The following is a 5,814-nucleotide window of genomic DNA, read 5'->3' as shown; positions in this document are numbered from 1 at the left end:
TGTGTTGGGGTTGTTGATGGACGAGGGGATGGTGAATAGTGGGGATTTGTTGTCGGTCCGGTTGGATTTCAGTGGGGTAGCTGTGTTGTATTCAGAGGGGGTGGGATTGCTTTTGATTGGGGGGTGAAGGTTGTTGTTGACTTTGTTTAGGATGTTGGAGCTTGTGCAGGGGTTGTCTCGGGGGGCGATTCGAGCTCTTTAGCAGTAGGGTCAGGAAGTAGTTTAGTGAAAAATGCCAGGTTTGGGAATTGGAGCAGAGGGTTTGAGTCCTTTCTTCCTGAGGTGTGTGGTGGGGTAACTCTAAAGAAGGGGTTTAGTCTTCAATCTTTGGCTTACAAGACCAATGTTTTTATAAACTATTAGAGTTAATTAAAGTTTAAGTAGCTTGTTTTCTAGGGCGGCCGCAAGGGGGAACAGAACTAGAATGATTGTGAAGTATGTGAATGAGGCTAGTTGGCCGTTGATGATGAAGGGGTGTTCTACTGGCTGGCTGCCTACTCAGGTTAGGATGAGGACATTGGCGACTAGGGTTCAGAATAGGGTTTGTGATAGGGGACGGAAGGGTATTGATCATAGTTTTGATGTATGTAGTAGTGGGGTGAGGAACAGGATGAGGATTGAGGCAGCTAGAGCTACTACGCCTCCTAGTTTGTTTGGGATGGATCGGAGGATGGCGTAAGCAAATAGGAAAGATCACTCGGGTTTGATGTGAGGAGGGGTGACTAGTGGGTTGGCTGGGGTGAAGTTTTCTGGGTCACCTAGGAGGCTGAGGGAGAATAGGGCTAGTGAGACAAGTAGGGAGAGCATTAGTACGAATCCTAGGATGTCTTTGATGGTGTAGTATGGGTGGAAGGGGATCTTGTCACAGTCTGAGGGAATGCCTAGCAGGTTGTTTGAGCCTGTTTTGTGGAGGAAGGTGAGATGGACAAGAGTAAGGCCTACGATGACGAAGGCAAGGAGGAAGTGGAGAGAAAGAATCGGGTCAGTGCAGGGTTGTCAACAGAGAACCCGCCTCAGGCTCACTTGACTAGTGTTTGCCCGATGTAAGGGATGGCAGAGAATAGGTTTGTGATTACTGCAGCTCCTAAGAATGATATTTGGCCTCACGGTAGGACATATCCTACAAAAGCAGTTGCTATGAGGGTTAGGAGGAGGATGACTCCAATGTTTCAGGTTTCTTTGTTTAGGTATGTGTCGACGGAAGGAGACCAGGACATCAATTAGATCATCACAGGCCCGATTTTATTGATTAGTACAGCAGGGTAAATACAGTTCATAATGAGCTTCATACATATTGCAAAAGTTGAGCTCAGGATTGGTTAGTTACATATCAGCAACTACGCCTACTTCTGCATTCTTATGGTTATACTTTTGATACTTTCTACATATTCTCAGGAAGAATCTCTCTTCCCTATCCTCATGTTGCAGCAAGGGCAGTCTTTCCTTGCCTGTCATTGGTCACCGACTGCTGACTTCTCCTTTCAGCTTACTGACTGCTGACTTCCCTCTCTCAGCTTAACCAGCGGCATTATGTCAGCATGGCCTTTCTCAGCTAACCAACTATTAATAATATCCTCCACAGGTATAAGCCGTAGTAGAGTCCTCGGCCGATGCGTAGGTAGATGCAGATGAAGAAGAAGGAGGCTCCGTTTGTGTGGAGGTTGCGGATGAGTCAGCCGAATTGTACGTCTCGGCATATGTGAGCGACAGAGGAGAAGGCTAGATTGGTATCTGCTGTGTAGTACATAGCTAGCAGAAGACCTGTGACGATTTGAGTAATTAAGCAAACGCCTACTAGATACCCAAAGTTTCATCATGTTGAGATGTTTGATGGCACTGGGAGGTCGATTAGGGCGTTGTTGATGATTTTGAGGATTTGGTGGTTTTTACAAAGGTTGAGGGCCATTGGTTATTTCTGTATGTGGATATGAGGATGATGAGAATGGATAAGGCGAATGATCCTAAGTAAGCTTTGATTAGGCCTGAGTGGAGGGTGGTGGCAGTTTTGGTTGCTATTAGTTGCAGGCTGGCTAGCCCCTCTGGACCTAGTATTTTGTATCAGGAGAGGTCAGTTAGGTGGGATGCGATGTTTTCTCCTCCTTTGAGGAAGTTGGTTATACTTAGGCAGTGGGTTAGGGGGTTAAAGTATCCTAGGGATGTTGAGAAGTTTTAGAAGGGAGCTTGTTTTGTGAGGATGAGTGTTTGGTCTATTTTTGAAATTTCTAGAACTAAAGCAATGCCTAGGGCTGTTACAATTAGGGAGGTTATTTTAATAGAAGGTGGCATGGTTATTGGAGGGGTTTTTGTGGGGATGATGAATGAGGTGATGAGGAATCCTGCCAGGATGCTTCCCAGCACAAGGCGAGTGACAGGGGAAGTTACTGCGGGGTTGTTTTCACTTACTGGGGTCAAGGGCGGAATTCAAACAAAGCCGGTCTGTACTAGTACGGTTATGCGGATTGTGTGTACCGTGGTGAATGATGTGGCTAGAAGGGTTAGGAGTAGGGCTCAAGTGTTTGAGTAGGATGTGTTTAGGCTTTCAATTATTTGGTCTTTTGAGTAGAATCCTGCTAGGAACGATGTTCCTGTTAGGGCGAGGTTGCCGATGGTAAGGCATGCAGTGGTTGTGGAGAGTATTTTTTGGAGTCCTCCTATTTTTCACATGTCCTGTTCTCCATTTAAGCTGTGAATGATGGAGCCTGAGCATAGGAAGAGCATGGCTTTGAAGAATGTGTGAGTTGAGATGTGGAGGAAGGCTAGTTCGGGTAGGTTTAGTTCAATTGTGACTATTATTAGTCCTAGTTGGCTTGAAGTGGAGAAGGCAATGATTTTTTTAATGTTGTTTTGGGTGAGGGCGCACATGGCTCCAAATAGTGAGGATAAAGCTCCTAGGCAGAGGCACAGGGTTTGGGTGGTTTGGTTATTATTGAATAGAAGGTGGGTTCGGATAAGTAGGAAAATTCCAGCAACTACTATTGTGCTGGAGTGGAGTAGGGCGGATACGAGCGTTGGCCCTTCTATTGCAGCTGGGAGTCATGGCTGGAGGCCGAATTGAGCGGATTTTCTGGTTGCAGCTAGGATGAGACCTAGTAGAGGTAGTGTAGGAGATTGGGATGGGGTAGGAAGTTGTTGGATTTCTCAGGTGTTTGTGGTGGAGCCTAGTTGTGCTATGCAAAGGATAAGTCTGATGTCTCTGATTCAGTTGTAAATTACGACTTGGAGGGCGGCGGTGTCGGCCTCTGCTCGGCCGTGTCATCAGCTGATTAGTAGGAAATCAACAGGACAAATAGGTTGTTGGCAATGATTAGGATGAGTATGGTGATTAGGAAGAATAGTAGGTAGTTGTTCCCAGAATTCAGGGAAGATTCTTTCCTTCTACAGTTTCTCCTGAAATAATCTGACTGTCTACCTTGACCCTTGACTGAGTGCTAAAATAGTGATCTTCCCATTGCAATGAAATGCAAACTCCAAAGCAGTGAGTGTCTGCTCAAGAACCATGGAGATGCTGCTGTGCTGTTTCACAACAGAAATGCCAGAGCTCAGAGGGATTTTGGGGAAGATTTTCTGGGCAACAGTTTCCAGCAAGTTTAGAAGAATTGGTGCATGCAACTGATTTTTTTTAAAAAGTACCTGAAGGAGAGGATTTTAGAAGCATTTTTATGGTTTTGGTAGAACAGTAGCATTGAGTGTTAAAGAAGAACCTGCATTTTCTTGGTTATGTTTTTAGTCATTTACTGGCAAAACAGGCCAAATTGTAGGCACAACCAAGAACATTGTCCTGATCTCTTGCTGGCTGTGTGAATGAAACGTGTCTCCTGGAGGGAAGTTGGCAAACAGGAAATCAGCTTGTTTGGGTTTACTTGTTCTGTGGGATTCAACAGCCCAGGCAGTTTTCTCACAGCATCTGACTCATTTCCCGTGCCCACTACAGGTCACCTCAGGCGTGTATTCAGCGGTGCTGATTCTGAGCTGAGTGAGAAAGGGACATTTCATGTTCCTGATGTTTAAGAATTCTAGAGCTAGCTGTCACCTTGGCTAGTAGCAGTAGAGGACCGGCTAGGGAGACCGAAAGAAAATCCATTTTGATGCCTTCAACAAAGGTAACAAAGGCGTAAGTGGATAGTTCCTAGTTTCCCTCTCAGAGTCCTGAAGAACTACAAACTCAGTTTTGCAGAGAAAATGTCACTTGCTGACAGCAGCCAGAGGAGAACACTGAACTAAGAGCAACATCCCAGAGAGTAGAATTAGCCCAGTTCAATTTAGTCAGAGAGACTGAGAATTCTATTCCTGTCAATTTAGTGACATCTCCTTAGAAGATGCAGTTGTGGAACAAGAAGGCCATCTTGAAAAGGTGGATGCTGTATTTGAAGTCAAACAGGCAACTTTTTGCCTGGAGAGCTGCGTGGGCCAAAAGGAGCCAGGGGTGGTGGCCTTGAGTAGCTGAAGATGAGACAGCGTGTGGCCAGGTGGCCAAGAAAGCCAAGGGCATGGTGGCCTGAGTCAGCAGCAGTGGGGCAGCAGGAGCAGGGCAGTGAGTGTGGCCCTGTGCTGGGCAGCGCCACGGCCACAGCTGAGGTCATTCTTGGAGTTCCTCTTGGATCCCATGAACAACAGGCTTCGGCCCACAAGGAGAATTTGTGCTGCTTTGTGATGCAGGAGAACTTCCCAGGCTCTTTTGCATTTGCTGTAGGGAAGATTGGTTATTGCTTGGTATAAATTCACAGACCAATACAGAGCGTTTGCTTTGTCTTGTCGGGGCATGGTTGCCACCTCGTCATAGTGACATCAGAAGGTTGCCTTGGTGCATGGAAGGCCTGAGTGTCAGAGCAGCCCTAGGCCTTGCCCAGTGCAGGAGGAACCTCGTGTATGAGTCATTTTTCGGTGGGCACTTGCACACTTTCAAACGCCTTGTTTTTTCTGGTGTTGCAGCACAGCCTGCAAACTTGCAGAGCAGTGCTATAATGATTCACCATCTTGCTCCTGCGCTTTTTGCTGTATATGGTGTTTCCTTTTCAATCTACTATTTGACTCTTTTTTCACATAAGTAGAGACAAGATAAGAAGAGCAAGAGCCGTTTTTCCCCTGACTCTCTCTGTTATTGCAGAAGAAGCCAAAGAGGAGCAAAATGAGGTGGATGACAACAACCCTCCAACGTTGTTCTCACCGCCCTATTCCAGACCTGTAAGTGCCAGTTGTGTGTGGTGCTGTCTTTAGTGCAAGGCAGAGCTGCAAGTTTTGGAGCAGCCAGTACTTTGCTGTTGCAGGCTGAGGATGCTGGGTGCTGGAGTCCTGCCAGGAGCTAGGGATTTCCTCTAGGCAGTGACCGCAGAACTTGGCCTTTGACCTGTCCTGTTGGGGCAGTGCAGAGCTGGGGGCTCCGGCTGTGCTTCTGGCTGCTTGGTTCAGGGAAGCTCCATCTCTGGACTTGTGTGGGGTCATGTCCAAGGGCACATGTGGTAGTGCTGGAGGTCAAAAGGCTTTCTTGGTTTCTTTTCCCTTTTTGGAAAGGTGTCTTTGGCTTGTGCAAGTGTTCTGCAGTTTTCTTGAGTTGTTCTTCACTTGTAGAGTCACTGCTGACTCAATTGACTTTTGGCTTTTGAGAAGCTGCAAACAGCAGACGGGGAAAGTTTCTGCTGATCCATTTTGCACTGAAGTCTGCAACTTTGGCAAGTGCCTTGGAGCACAGAGTGGGGGTGAAGCTGCAAGTCTTTGACTGCTGTCTTATGTTGCTCAGAAAAGGAAGGCCATCTTGAAATGGTGCCTGCTGTATCTGCAGTGAAATAGGCAATTTTGTGGCTGGGGAGCTGCATAGGC

The 5,814-nt window shown here is 46.8% G+C and overlaps 1 pseudogene; it reads right to left on the bottom strand.

Moving 5' to 3' along the window:
- Window positions 1–693: 693 nt before the first annotated feature.
- On the bottom strand, window positions 694–1,906 carry LOC131569106 (cytochrome b-like; annotated as a pseudogene).
- Between the last annotated feature and the right edge of the window lie 3,908 nt (window positions 1,907–5,814).

The sequence above is a fragment of the Ammospiza caudacuta genome, chromosome 29, assembly GCF_027887145.1.
Source record: "Ammospiza caudacuta isolate bAmmCau1 chromosome 29, bAmmCau1.pri, whole genome shotgun sequence".
In the NCBI taxonomy this organism is placed as follows: domain Eukaryota; kingdom Metazoa; phylum Chordata; class Aves; order Passeriformes; family Passerellidae; genus Ammospiza; species Ammospiza caudacuta.
Note: the sequence above shows the minus strand (reverse complement) of the source record. Positions and strands in the feature narration are given on the sequence as shown.